Source organism: Macrotis lagotis, chromosome 2, assembly GCF_037893015.1.
Source record: "Macrotis lagotis isolate mMagLag1 chromosome 2, bilby.v1.9.chrom.fasta, whole genome shotgun sequence".
In the NCBI taxonomy this organism is placed as follows: Eukaryota; Metazoa; Chordata; class Mammalia; order Peramelemorphia; family Peramelidae; genus Macrotis; species Macrotis lagotis.
This window is the reverse complement of record NC_133659.1, coordinates 80,880,913-80,895,606: the sequence shown is the minus strand read 5'-3', so window position 1 is coordinate 80,895,606 and position 14,694 is coordinate 80,880,913. Positions and strand designations below refer to the sequence as shown.

Below are 14,694 nucleotides of genomic sequence, written 5' to 3'. Positions count from 1 at the left end.
GACTGCTCTCTAATGCTGAAGGTCCGATAGAGTCAATTACAAGCTTGACCAAACAGCTTTAAAAACTGCAAAAAGGCATTATTTAGCTTGGGTCCCTTCAGGAAGTCTCCATATTGGTTAGAGATTAGAATCTTGGAGTTGGAAGAGACCTTGAATACCTTCTAGTCAAAAGCATAGCTAAACCAGAATCTCCCCCCACCACCACCACCATTCTGCTGCAAAAAGGCTGTACAACCATTGGTTGAAAACCACTAAATAAATATTTGACAACAGTCATCATATTCATCATCATCACCAAAGTTTTCTCTTCTCCAGACTCCCTAGTTCATTCAACCAATAATCAGAGGCACATGGCATCTCCAAGTACTGTGGATATTGTGATAGCAGCTAGCATTACATAATACTTTAAGGTGACAAAGTGCTTCATACATGTTACCTCACTTTGTCCTCATGGCATCTGTGGGAGGTAAGCATTTTATACCTGAAGAAACTGAATCTGAGATAGGTTAAGTGACTTGCTAGTAGATATTACACAGTCAGTAAGTCTGAGGTTGATTTAAATTTGGTTTTTCCTGAATTCGGATCCAACTCTATGGATACCTAGATGCCTGTGTTGGAAACTACTTTCAAGTCTTCCCTTTGAGATTGTCTCCAAATTTTCCTATCCATAACTTGTTTATATGCTATTGCTTGCAACTTGTCTCTGCCCTTAATTCATAAGCTTCTTGAAAGCAAAGATACAATGTGCCCATTATTGAATTCCCAATACTTAGTACAATAGCATAGCCTTCATAAGGTGCTTCATAAATGGTGAAAAACTGAATGCAAAAGGATTTAAAAAAAATTCACTCCCTGCTATGAGCCAGGAAGTTTTCTAGGTGCTGAACACACAAATATAAAAGTGAGACAGTCCCTTGTCTTAAGAATTTGCATTCTAACATGGGGATACAGCCCAAGAAGAGAAGTCACAGTGGCCAGGGAAGATAATTTTAGTTTGAGATGTTTTAATCATTATCCTACCCTTTCCAGTAGCAGTAGTAGAAGTGATTTGGTTCTTGTTTCAAAGCATATACAAGGTGAATCCAACCAGGCATCCGTCCAAAATGCTAAAGCCAAAGGCTAAACTGGACCTTTGAAAGCAAGGACGGATGCTCCCTGAGGCATTATCAGCACTTTAATGTCGGGTTTTCAAGTCAATTCAAGCAGGATGTAGATTCCTCCATGTTTAAAGAGACAGAAAGAAGTCTCTGCATCTTTAAATGAATTCCAATTAATAAGTCTTATTGTTCTATGAAATGGAAGAACTAGGGGAAAGAATTCAGAAACAGTTTCAATGAGAGCATAAAGGACTTCTTAGCAGGGAATCCTGTGTCTAGGATCTGGCAGCCTTAAGAGATTCATATACAACAGGATAGTTCAAGGACTGTCCAGAAGACAGGAAAGGAGGGGTCAGGAAGACTACAAAAAAAGCCACTAAGAAGAATTCCCTAAGGTCATGAAGTAGGGGGCCAAGAAGATATTACAATCTCTAAGAAATTGGCAGAATTAAGTTTGTTGTTGCTTATACTACCACCTTCTGATGAAATGGTCTTTCAGTGTTGGCAAGAGCAGGAGGGAGCATGAGAATGACAGAGAGGGGCGGCTAGGTGGCTTAGTGGATAAAGCACGGGCCCTGGAGTCAGGAGTACCTGCATTCAAATCCGGTCTCAGACACTTAATAATTACCTAGCTGTGTGGCCTTGGTCAAGTCACTTAACCCTATTTGCCTTGCAAAAAAACTAAAAAAAAAAAAGAATGACAGAGGAACTCTGACATTGGTCACTGATTACATGGATAGTCTTATAGGGTATGGAGGACATGCTTCCAGGATACAAATCTCCTGCCTCAGTGATGCAAGCAGCAACCAACTGAAGTAGACTCCCTTTCAGAAACAATGGTTCAGAAATAGAAAGAGAAATCTCTCATGGTCACAGGTTAAGGAAAGTCAAAGATTAAACAAGCAGAAGCCTTGGGAAAGGAGATTTCCCAAGATTAGCACAAATTTTCTTAACCTGGAGTCTAGGGATATAATTTTGTTTTGTTTTATTTTTCAATATTTTTATAACTATTTGACTATAAGTGGTTTCCTTTTTGTGATTCTATGCATTTTCTCCATTTAAAAATATTACTCTGAAAAATGGTCCATAGGCTGCGCTAGATTTCCAGGGGTTCCATCATACACACAAAAAAAGGTAAAGAATACATGGTTAGTGTGATGGTGCCATGAATTATATTCTAAGGAATTTCCATCATTTAATCGCATTAACATGTATGACAAATGCAGATGACTAAAATGGGTATGGCAGGACAGAAACCCATAATTTTTCAAGGGGGGGAGGGTGGAAGAAGAAAGAAAAAAATTTCAAAGTTAACTTTCTATTCTTAAGACTCAAGAAGGGAAAAAAAAATAAAGCTTCAAGAAGGTCCTAAATTCCTAGAAATTTGAACACTCCCTAGATGACATTTAGACATGAACTGTTTTTGAAGAAAGACCAGATTGAGTCCATTATTAAAACTGCTTGAAATTCCATCTCCCAAGAGTATCTGAACATGGAGTAAAGGATATAGGAATATGTGTTTAGTCAGAACTTCTGTAATTTTATCCAACATGCTCTGGGATGGTGGCTCCAAACTTTCTCCTGTGCTTCAGTTTGGCTAAGGTTTCATATATTGTTCTGTAGAATATTGTAGTAATTTGGAAACCACAAAAAGTATACAGTGCCATTTCCTCAGTAACAGACAACAAAACTAAACCTATTTCCATTCCTACTCTGAAGAAACAAAAGCGGAGAGAGGACAAGAGAGAGAAGTAAAGGCTTTATTTCAGCATTTTAGAATTCAGCATCCAATGGGTCTGTGTTTGATTTAATTTGTCCATTCCCCCTCCCTGTGAGGTGGGTTGTTGCAGTCCTGAGAGAAGCAAGGCTGGTGTCTAATCCTGCACAAGGAAGTGATCTCCTTGGCAACCATAGCCACGGGCAGGCAGCTTGAACTTCTTCCTCCTTTCTTTGCCAGGGTTTGTTTGGTTTCCAGAGCACTTCAAAACATTTGAACCGCTGCAGAATCTGGCACAGAATGCCCCGCTTTGTAGAACTAGCTAGAAGTGAACCATGAGATAAAATATCCAAACAGTTACTGAGCAGTACGCAACGATCATTTTCAGGTATCCTGGCTGGACTGATGCTGAGAGGCTGGTATTGAAAATGCAAAACAAATGACCATTCCAGTCACACTATATAAAAATTTTAAAAGCACGGGCAGTCCAAAATGCCAAAGATGAGGTGAAAGCTATTATTTCTTGTAGAAAATGATTTTTATCTGGCATTTCATTTTCACTAACTTGAAGTATATAAAAACACAAATAAAAGCTGAATTCAAGTAGAAAACAAAGTCTCTCTATTATTCGTTTATAACCCAGTCATTTGGTAGACGGCATTCAAATTTATATTGGGAGCAGGAATGTCCATGGAGATTGAATAATCATTTTTAGAGAGCTTAGAAAAATCTGAAAGTTACTATAATCATTTGTATTTAAAAGCAAATATTTGACTAGGGCATGAAAGTTGGGAGATTATTTTGTTTCTCTTATCTCTTTGATTACTCCACCTCTTAGGTATCATTGTTTTGCCATATATCAATTTTTCCCTCAGGAAAATGGAAATACTCCTGTTCTTGATGAGAGAGATCATGAATGGACTAATAGGATAGCATCTGTAAAATGATAGACATGCTTCAGAGAAATGTACTCAGTATAACGTTATAAGTTTAACTCCCCTCTGGAATGTTAGCAAGGGAGAGTGTTGGAGGAGGAAGGAAAGAAGGAAGGAAGGAAGGAAGGAAGGAAGGAAGGAAGGAAGGAAGGAAGGAAGGGAGGAAGGGAGGGAGGAAGGGAGGGAAGGAAGAAAAGGAGGAAGGAAGGAAAAGAGAGAGAGAGAGATTAAGAAAAGAAAGAAAGAAAGAAAGAAAGAAAGAAAGAAAGAAAGAAAGAAAGAAAGAAAGAAAGAAAGAAAGAAAAGATCTTCAAATCGCATTCTTTAGGGCGATGCCCAGACTTCCTGGAGTCATAAGAATTGAGCTGTAATTACATCATCGAAATTATAATGGTCATGCTAACCTTTCTTAAAATTGAAACAATGGCTCAGAGAGTAAGACCTACAAATCAAATGTTCTTAGTAGGCAGGCAATGTGAGATCAGATGGAACCTCAGATTTACACTTTAATGAACACCTACTTCCATCTCCATTGCCTTCCTTTTGAATTACCTCCAATTTACTATACACATATGTAAGTATGGTAGAGAGACACACATATGTATGCATGCATGCATGCATGTATGTATGTATGTATGATGAAGAGAGGGATAGGAATAAGTTGCTGAAGACAAAGCTTGCCCAAAATAAGTGGCCCTACTTATTTTGGATCAAATGAGTTAACATGTAAATTGCTCTGAAAACCTTTAAAGCACTAGACATGTACTAGCTGTTCAAATTATTCAGGGAGATCCTACAACAACTCCATGAGGTGGGGTCTATAATTATCTCCATTTTGCAAATGAGAAAATTGAGGCTGAGAAAAGTTATGTGACTTGCCCAGGTTTTCCCAAGCTAGCATCGGAGACAAGGCCCAAACTCATGTGTCTTCCTGATCCCAAGACCCACACTCTGACAATGCCCTTAGCTGCCTTCAGCAGGTTCTCAATAGGGGACTGCCCTGGGGATCATTCATTTCATCAGAGGCAACAAATGCAAAGACACTTCATGGGGCTCAAATAACCGGGAAATGTGTATTTCCAGTTAACATAGTAGATGACCATTATATAGTCCCATTTTGTCCTCTGAATGTCACCCTAAGAGTAAAACTGCTAATAATACAATGGGAGCAGCCCTCCTACCCAGTTGCCACAGGTCCCTCAAAGAAAAGAAGAGACATGTCCTGGGTAAAATGGTCAGCTCTTTTTCTCTTTTCTGGCATTTACCCAGTAAATGTACAGGTTTCCACAACATGCCAGGCATCTTTATTTGAAGTAGCAGATTAAGACTCCCTGAGAATCCTAGGCAGCCAAAACCATGCCATTAATTGAACTGATTGGCAAAAGTGACAAGATGACTATTCCTCCAAGATTCATAGAAAGAGATCAAGTAAATGAACCCTATATCTGGTATTGCCACCATTTTCAAAGATTTATAGATTTAGAACTTTGAAATCACTTTGTCTAGCCCCTCCATTATTTGCAGATGAAGAAAGTGAGACTAGTAGAGAATGTGACCTGTTTAAGGTCACAGAGGGAGCAGAGATACGATTCAAACCAAGGCTTTCTGACCCCAATATCAAGATCCTTTCTCACTACCACATTCAGTTCTGGCTCTTATATACAGTTTGTGTCTCAACCCCCACCTTCCATTTTTAACCCCATTCCAAGAACTCTCAGAAGTCAATTGGATCCAGACACTAATATGGTAGACGGCAGAGGAAGAAGCTGTCATTCTCATTCCCTCAAAGTAGCCTCTGCTTTCCCAGTCTATAAAAAGGAAAATACTCTGCACAGAAAGGAAGGAAACCAAGCTAGTTTTATTTCCAATATTTTTAGGATTTCCTAGACTGCTCAGTATGCACCTAAAATACTTAATGAATTCTCTGACGTTGGCAGATTCAAAGCTAGAATTCAGCCTTTGGGGTGGCACAGTTAACCAACAAGAATTTTTTAACTCGGTCCTGAGGATAAAAAGAAAGGCAAAAGACTGCTTCTTGCTTCTCAAGGAACTCATTATATGAGAAATTTATTTTAATTTTCCTGTTTCTGAGAGAAAAACATGGATTGAGTATGTTTTGAGTGTATTTAGAGGAGAATGGAACCCATTTCTAGCATGTGAAGGTTGCCCTCTAACTTTATGAAATAGAAACTTGATGATTAAAAATGACTTTATAAGATAGTGGTGGGGAAAATAGTGGAAATGAGACCAGCAGATCTAAGTTAAAATTCTGGCTTCCATGCTTATTACCTATCTCACCTTAAATAAATCACAACCTCTCTGTGCTTCATCTGTAATATGAGGGGAGTAGATTAGCTAGGCTTTAAGGTCCTTTAAGGCTTTTGAAATCCTCTGTAAAATTATAATTAAAAGTCACATGGCAAATCATTGGCAGACCATTCCCTTTTATGTTGTCCATCACTTTAAATGGGAGCTGAGTGGCTCGTGGAATAGCCTATTTTAGATTGCTTTCTATCAGAGGGAGGGATAGAAGGGAGGGAGAAAGATGGAAAACTCAAAACCCTACAAAAATAAAAATTGTCGAAAATCACTGCTACATGTAGCTGGAAAAATAAATTAAATAAATTAAATTAAATTAAAAATAAAATATTTAATTAAATTTAATTAAAAAATATTTAAATACAGTTTGGGTTTTACCTCTTCTAATGTTAAGATGCTGGGATTCTATTCAACTTCCAAGAGCACAACACTTTCTGAGAGTGAACACACCAAAGCATTTAGATCTCACTTATACCACTGATAAATGCTTTATTTAATATTACAAATCACAAAAATGGTAAATAAGGAAGTAGAATCAGAACCATAAATCATAGGGGATAAATCAAAACCATAAATCAAGGGCAATAGCCCAGTCCACTAGTGAACTGGTAGACCACACACATAGTTAGAATTTGTGCTTCTTGTTATATTTCCCAAAGTTCTTTTGCCCAGAAAACATGTACACAGACTGCCCTCTGTATCATTATATAATCAGGCTTCAGTGTAAGAGGAACCATAGGAAGGCTTCTTGACCACTTGTCCGTATTAAGACTTTCCTAATGCAGGAAATGCCCTTGCATTGTCTGGGTGTTTAACACACCCAGAAAATAATTTGCAGTATTTTCAAAGCTCCTGCCATTAATTTACTGGAGTTGTTTATATGTATTTAGAGAAGAAACAACCCCATAATGTGCAGTGAGCCAAAAAGAGTACCTCAATGCACAATACTAAAGGTTATTCATACTATTACAGGGCTAATATAATCATTCTGTCACAGATAACAAATGCCTGTATTTTTCTACAGACTTTAGAACCTTGAGTTATATTTTAATTTATCTCTTTAAAAAAAAAAGTGACCTTTAGAGACATTGAGGTGACATGCTGAACAAAGTGCTAGACTGGGAGTCAGGAAGGCCTGAGTTCAAATGCTCCCTTGGACACTTATGTCTATGAGATCCTGTGCAAGTCACCTAACTGCTTTCTGCCTCAGTTTCCTTAACTATAAAATGGGATAATAAAAGTACTTACCTCCAGGATTATGATGAGGATTGATTAGATGGCATTTGTAAAGTTCTTTGTACTTTTTAATTGGGTAGTTTTAAAGAAGTATAATGAATGGTAGGTATTATTATGATGATGATTTTATTATATCACCAAGTTCAATTATGACATTCCTCAAAAAGAGGAAGTGAAGAAAAAAGAGAAGGAAGGAAGAAAGGGAGGGAGGGAGGAAAAGAGAGAGAGAAGGAGGGAGGGAAGAAAGGAGGCAGGGAGGGAGGGAGGGAGGATGAACCCATACTCTGAGTGTCAAAGTCAAGTGGAGATGGTAATTGAGTGGATATACATAATTTGAAGAGCAACTTTGGCATTCCAGATTTTTAACAACAGGTATAAATAAAAGCAAAGAAGTACTAAATTCTAGAAATGAGCGTCAAAGTGTGATTCACAATGAAAATCCATGTGCTGTCCCGGAGCCAGGACATAGAATATATCTGAGAGGAGATCTGAGATATAATGCCAAGTCCTGCAGCTATGCTTCACAGCTGCAGATCTGAGCCTTCACACCTGAGTCCAATCTTCCTTCAGTGAGGGAGATTGCTCAGAGGCAGGCAGCTTCAAGGCAGAGGATCCCTTAGGCCCCCATTATCAGTAGGCTCTCTCCCACAGTTAGCAGCACCCTTCTGGCCATAAACACATTCTGGATATAACTACTGCTGATGGGGTAGCTTAGAAGTGTAGATGAGACAAATTTCTGTTCAAATAATTGACTGAGCTATGTGACTACTAATGTCCAGGGATGAGTGAGGGAGGTGCATGTACTTCTGTGGAAGTGCTTCTTTCAGAGTTAAGGCAAAACCCAAAATAAAGAGCAATAATAAAAATTCCAGAGGATATGAAACTATTTCTACAGTTCATGGGACAGAATCCAGATGATTAAATGTCCAAAGTTTACAAATGGTTAGAATTTTTCTGTGAAAAATGAGCATCTTCCTTTCCATTCCAATACCATGATAGTGTCTTATACCTAGTGGCAGAATAGGAGTAGACTGAATTAAATACTTTCAGGAAGTGATGTCAAATTCAAATAGAAATGGGGACCACTAAATTATATACAAGGATCCCAACAGGATGCATGTTAAATTAGATGACCACATGTAAACATTACCTATATTTTCACTGTATTTTTATGAATTTGTTACATAATTTAAATCTGGTTTCAGTAACACTTAGGAAAGTGGTCCCATGCTTCTGAATGGTGCCTGATACCTCTTTCCTGAGAATATTTCCTTGAGCAGATAGGTAAGCAATGGACAGGGTGTTTCCTGAGGTCAGGAAGATGAGTCTTACTGATCTCAAATTTGGTCTCAGATACATCCTAGCTGTATGACCTTGTGCAAGTCATTCAACCCTATTTGCCTTTTTTTCCTCACCTGTAAAATAAGCTGGAGAAGGATATGGTGAAACACTTCAGTAATGATATTTCTTTGTTATATCTGAGTCTACTGCCACTGTCAGTTCCTCAGGGCTTGGACTCATTGAACAAATTAATGTTGTCTAGCCAGTACCTGTCCCTATGGGGCTTATACCACTCCTACCCAAATGAATTGTACCCCCACCCCTTAAGACCTGGACTTCTTTAGGATCTGAGACTCCAGAATTCATGTCCCTAGTCAATGGAGAAATTAATCCACTAGACTAGTTCAATTGGTTTCTAACAAACCAGTTCATTGAGTACATAAATGTCTTTTTGCTGATTGGAGACCCAAAACATGCTTCTCTTTTTTATCCATCAGATCCATCTTTCACAGTTCCTACCTAATTCTTCCCTCCTTCTCCACCTCTTATTCTGGTCACAGTAATTAAATCAACAGTTCTGTTGCTTCCAGAAAAAGTCTGTCAATTGACTACTCTGTTGTTGCTTGTCCATCACTTTAGAAGAGGGTAATGTCTTTACTTTCCTGGGAATTGGATTTAAGTAAGGCAGATTGCACAAAATTGTCAATTTCATTTTCTTTTCCAGAATCATTGATGTCCAGTTGCAAAACACAAATCAAGAGCAATGGGACAAAGTGAATGACTTTTGTGTCTTTGATGTCTGATCATGTTCTAAGTGTCTGCTTCAGCCAACCTCAGAGTCATTGAAACAAAAGTGTTCTCATCTCAATATTCCAAAAGGCAAGTCTTCACATAACTTGATGTAATCCATTAATGGGTTTTTGATGGAGCACTGGCCATGGATTCAGGAGGAACAAAGTTCAACTCCAAACTTAGACACTTGCCATCTACTAGCTGTGTGACCTTGGGCAAGTCACTTAACCCCTTTGTCCCGCATCCAGGGCCATCTCCAGTCATCCTGATTCATATCTGGCTACTGGGCCCAGATGGCGCTGGAAGAGAGAGTGAGGCTGGGGACTTATCACAGCCCCACCTCACTCAGATACAATTCACATCATGGTCTTTGATGTCATAGTCTTTGAAAATGTAGTACTAAATTTAACCTTTCTGCAGAGATAGTTACTGGGGTGTGGATGCTGAGCCTGCTATAACATCTTGGAGTCACAGGTGAGAACTATTCATCAACTCACTACCCCTATGATTCCCCATAGCAAAGTTTTATTCCTTGGTCATCAATACTTGTTAAATTCCTTGAGGACAAGGCTTAATCTCTTTTTATATATCTTTATGCCTAATCCTTTATTCAGTGACTAGTATATACTTTACACAATAATCAATAAATGTTTTTTTTGTATTCACTAATTCATGAATCCAATAACTTAATGTCCCACCCAAAGGAACATAGGAAAGACAATATTTCAAAATATGAACAATTGTGGTCTCTGAGCATTTTTTAACTTATATCAGTTTTGTCACCTGTGTAATAGAAGCCAAATCACTCAACTTCTCTGGACCTTTATCTACCTATGATGGCAAAGGCATGGTCTGGAGGAAATTTGGTTCTTAATGTGAACCCCACTCCCACAACCTTACATCATTTATTATCCTTCCCAAGGACATATAGATAGCTCCAGGTCAACCATCTCCTCATTTACCACCTGGTTCCACTATGGATTCCATTATGCAGAGGAACCTCATCCCACACAATCAAATTAATTTTGGTACTTAAACTTTTCCCCTATACTTTACCCTGGAATCTCCTCTAAATGGAGTGGATTAGAAAGTTCCTCCCCAAACTTCCATTTAAGGAGGGCCCCCAGATCAACCATCTTTTCATTTTGCACCTAGGTTATTATTTTGTTATTTTGAAATTCATCACACTCCCTTCCCTTCCCCTTCCCCTCATTTTTCAGCTTCCTTTTGTGTGTTGTCTTCTTCATTAGATTTCAGTTTGGTTTTTCCTTTCTTTTCTTTCTTTCTTTCTTTCTTTCTTTCTTTCTTTCTTTCTTTCTTTCTTTCTTTCTTTCTTTCTTTCTTTCTTTCTTCCTTCCTTCCTTCCTTCCTTTCTTCTTTCTCTTTCTTTCTTTCTTTCTTTCTTTCTTTCTTTCTTTCTTCCTTCCTTTCTTTCTTTCTTTCTTCCTTTCTTCTTTCTTTCTTTCTTTCTTTTTACAAGGCAATGGACAGCAGCTAAGTAATTATTAAGTGTCTGAGGTCATATTTGAACTCAGGTCTTCCTGACTCCAGGGCCATTGCACTGAGCCACCTAGCGGTCCCCTTCATTAGGTTTTAATCTCCTTGAAGTCAGGGACTGTTTTTCATTTTTGTATCTCCAGTGATTAGTACAATATCTAGCACTAGTAGGAACTTAACAAATGCAAATTTACTTAATGAATACTTACTTTCTAAGGCAGTTTGCTCATTCCCTCCTGCTCTTACACAAGATAGACAGCCATAACATAGTTGCAATATAAATCTCTTGTGGTTCTAGCTATAAACCTGTTGAGTCAATACACTCTTCTGTAGCCACTCACAATGTGTTCCTTTTATAACAAGGCCTTCAAAATAATGAAATCTTTAAATCTTAAATATAACCATTGACTTTTCAATGAGGCAAAAGAAATACTATAAAATTCTTGAATGTTTGAGTGAGCATATAAATTATAAAAGAAATCTAGGTTATATCCTCCCACCAATGAATTTATTATTTACAGGAGAGAATGGACACGAAATTATAGGAATCTAGTGGGGAAGTAAATGAGGAATAAAAACATAAACTTGGGCTAATTTAAAACCCTGGACTGTGGGATTTTATGTCATTCTATTCTGAAGCAACAGTCCCACATTCTTCTTATTGCCTTCCTACTGACATTCCCCTCTCTATAGCTAGGCAAACAATTTTATTTATTGGAAGGTAGTGATTGTATATACTCATTCAACTTCTAACACCCTTAAAAGAATTTGTGGAAGGAATTGCCTCTTGATATGAATAGCAGTTTCCTTTAAGCCAGAAAACTCCTAAACTCATCAGATTATCTTGGTCTATATGATACAGATCAGCCAGTTATTTATTTACCCGGATGCAGCACTGGTCAATCAGTACAGAGCTCTCAGCAACACAGGTCATGCTGATATTTAAGCAAGGCAAATCAACCTAGTCATCTCAACAGGCTACTTACTGCAAAGACAGAACTTCCCTTCTGCTCCTATTTCTCAAACCAGAAATGGTAGCTAAGTTACTGACACTTAGAAGAAACTTTACACCTTTCCAATTACAAGGAAATATCTATTGCTGAAGCACTTGACCAGTGAAATCAATTCTCTTGCCTCCTAATTCCAATCAGGGATCAAGTTACAAAATAACAAATTACCCAAATGCTAATTAGCCAAGGGACCATAATGCCCCCACAACTTTAGGTACTCATGACTGTCCACCATCTCAGTTTTTGTTTCCCTGTTTCCTCAAACTCAAATATATCTATTTTAAAATAAATAATATTTATTTTTTCCTGCTGTTTGTCTCCATAAAACCTCAAACAGTTCACATACAAGTGAGATACCATTCTACATTGTTCATAAAATAATCTTAAGTCTTGACATTTATGGCACAATTTGTTTTTTGTTCCAAGCAGTTCAAGTATCATCTAAAAGATGTGGATTTTTTCTTTTATTGAAATTTTATTTATTTTTTTCCAACTACATGTAAAGGTAGTTTTCAACATTCATTTGCAAACTTTTGAGTTCCACATTTTTCTATCACCCTCCCCTCCTTCCCTATGACTATGCCTCTTAATGTACAAATTTTATAAATTTTTAATATAAAAAAGTTATTTTTCAATTTCTTTAAGGCATCAAAATATTTACAATAAAGGAAATATCTTACATACTCTGATAGTTAATATAACTCAATTCTTTTATGTAATGATACTTTTTCTGTTCTTTTACTACTAAAAAGCTCTGTATGGATGGAATAGTATTTTATAGTTCATCTACTTGTACAATGACAGATTTGAACTAGGATCTAAAATGCTATCTTGCTTTAAATCCATGATCCTATGATCTATGGTTTATTTGTATCACTCTTTGGCATTGATGGGTTGAGAAGAGGTAAAAGGGATGAAGAAGAAAGAATAAATACTAAAAAAAAGAATAAAAGATTAGAAATGAGATGGGGGGGGGAATGAATGCAAGACAACAAGTGAGAATATGAAGGTGAATAATACTTGAAAGTATGTAAAATAGACACACAGTTGTTAAAATAGACTGCCTTATCTCACAACCCCAACTTCACACTCCTTGCCTAACATCACTTTTGCCAGGGGGTCCTTTGCCATCTTCCTCCTTGAGTCTTTATCAATAGTCACAATGAAAGTGAAAACACCTAAATATCAAGTATTCCACCTCTGTAGGAAACCTTTCCCCAATCCTCTTTAATTCTAGTACCTTCCCTCTGTTGATTACCTCCAGTTTATCCTGTATGTAGCTTCTTTTAATCTGTTTGCATTTGCCTCTCCATTAGACTCTGGAGCACTGAGACTGTCTTTCATCTTTCTGTCATATCCTCACCACTTATCTGGCACAAAGTAGACACTTAATAAATGTCTGGCTAACTGACTTTTCTAACTATTTCATCTTTTTTTTTTTTAGGTTTTTTGCAAGGCAATGGGGTTAAGTGGCTTGCCCAAGGCCATACAACTACGTAATTAGTAAATGTCTGAGACTGGATTTGAACCCAGGTACTCCTGACTCCAGGGCCGGTGCTTTATCCACTGTGCCACCTAGCCGCCCCTCTTTCATCCTTCTTAGATTGCGTTGCCTCAACCATAAACATTTTCTGCTTCCAACAAAGCATTCCAATCCAATATTGCCAACTAGGTATTCTTTTCCCTAAAAAGCCTACTCCTTGTGACTGAGCTCCTCCTTAGCAATGTACTAACCTCAGGAAATTCTCTTGGATGTATATGGACAGTTTTAGCACAAGTATCAGTCTCATAGGGGATATCAGATATCTTAGCAAAATGGACTCAGAGTATATTAGTAGGAAATTTTGTCATCTCAGATTCACCAAATGTAACCATGGACTTTACATATGGATGAATGTTTTGCTCCATAAAAGCTTAGAGACGAATCATGATTACATCCAAAATGAGGGATTCCATTCTGCAGTGGGCAGTGATAGATGTATGGATCAGTACTTAGGAAAAGACTTGTAGGCTAGCAGACAGAACACTCCGTGAGATTTCCTACCTCCAAGGCATGAGAAGTTTGGCTCAGCCTTCCAAAGTCCCTACTCTCTGTGGATGCTCTCGCAAGACATCAGTGGCCATCAACAAAATGTCTGGGAACAGAATATTATGACTTTTGGTTCAAGCCACACAGGCTGCAGCCAGGAAAATTAGAGCAGCAGCTCCTCTTACTGAGAGGGCAGGGAAACTCATTTACATTTGAGCTTGCTTGCCCTATTATACCCTCGGGCATAGACTGAATGAGCCATATTAGGAACATCCATTAGAAGGGGCTAACAGGGCTCTCAGGGATCCTGTCGAGCCTAAAGCAGATGTCTAAATACAAGACATGGAGTAGGCAGGAGCCAGAAGAGCTACGTGTGTCTGCCACATTTGTTGCTTCCCAATTAAACAGATCCCTGACCTGTTATGACAGTCCTTCCAGGAGAGAAAAGCTTTGGTGTAAAGAAAGAAAAACACATTTCACTTGTAAAACAGCTGCCACAGAGTCTGAGAAAATCATTAAAACAGATTGCCAGTTGGTAGATAAATCTCTCTAAGGGCTTCATAAGTCTACGAACTTACCTTTACAAATAATGGCTTATATTCCATCTCCCTATGCAACACCATGGTCCATTGGACTGCCCTGGAGTCAGAAAGACCCAAGTTCAAATCTGGCTTCTGCCACTTACTAGCTGTGTGACCCTGGACAAGTTATTTGACTTTATTTGCTTCAATTCCTTCATCTGTAAAATGAGAATGAAATGGCAAACCATTCCAGGATCTTT

The 14,694-nt window shown here is 38.0% G+C and overlaps 1 protein-coding gene and 1 long non-coding RNA gene across 2 annotated transcripts in view; both read right to left on the bottom strand.

Annotated features, from left to right (window-relative positions):
- The window catches only part of HMCN1 (hemicentin 1), an 814,916-nt gene that overhangs the window by 653,884 nt on the left and 146,338 nt on the right, over positions 1-14,694 (bottom strand). The gene's annotated exons all lie outside the window — the stretch shown is intronic.
- Positions 2,786-14,694, bottom strand: part of LOC141511071 (uncharacterized) — a 48,751-nt gene continuing 36,842 nt past the window's right edge. The window contains exon 3 of the long non-coding RNA XR_012475261.1: positions 2,786-3,136. This is a non-coding gene — a long non-coding RNA (uncharacterized LOC141511071). The remainder of the gene's footprint in view (positions 3,137-14,694) is intronic.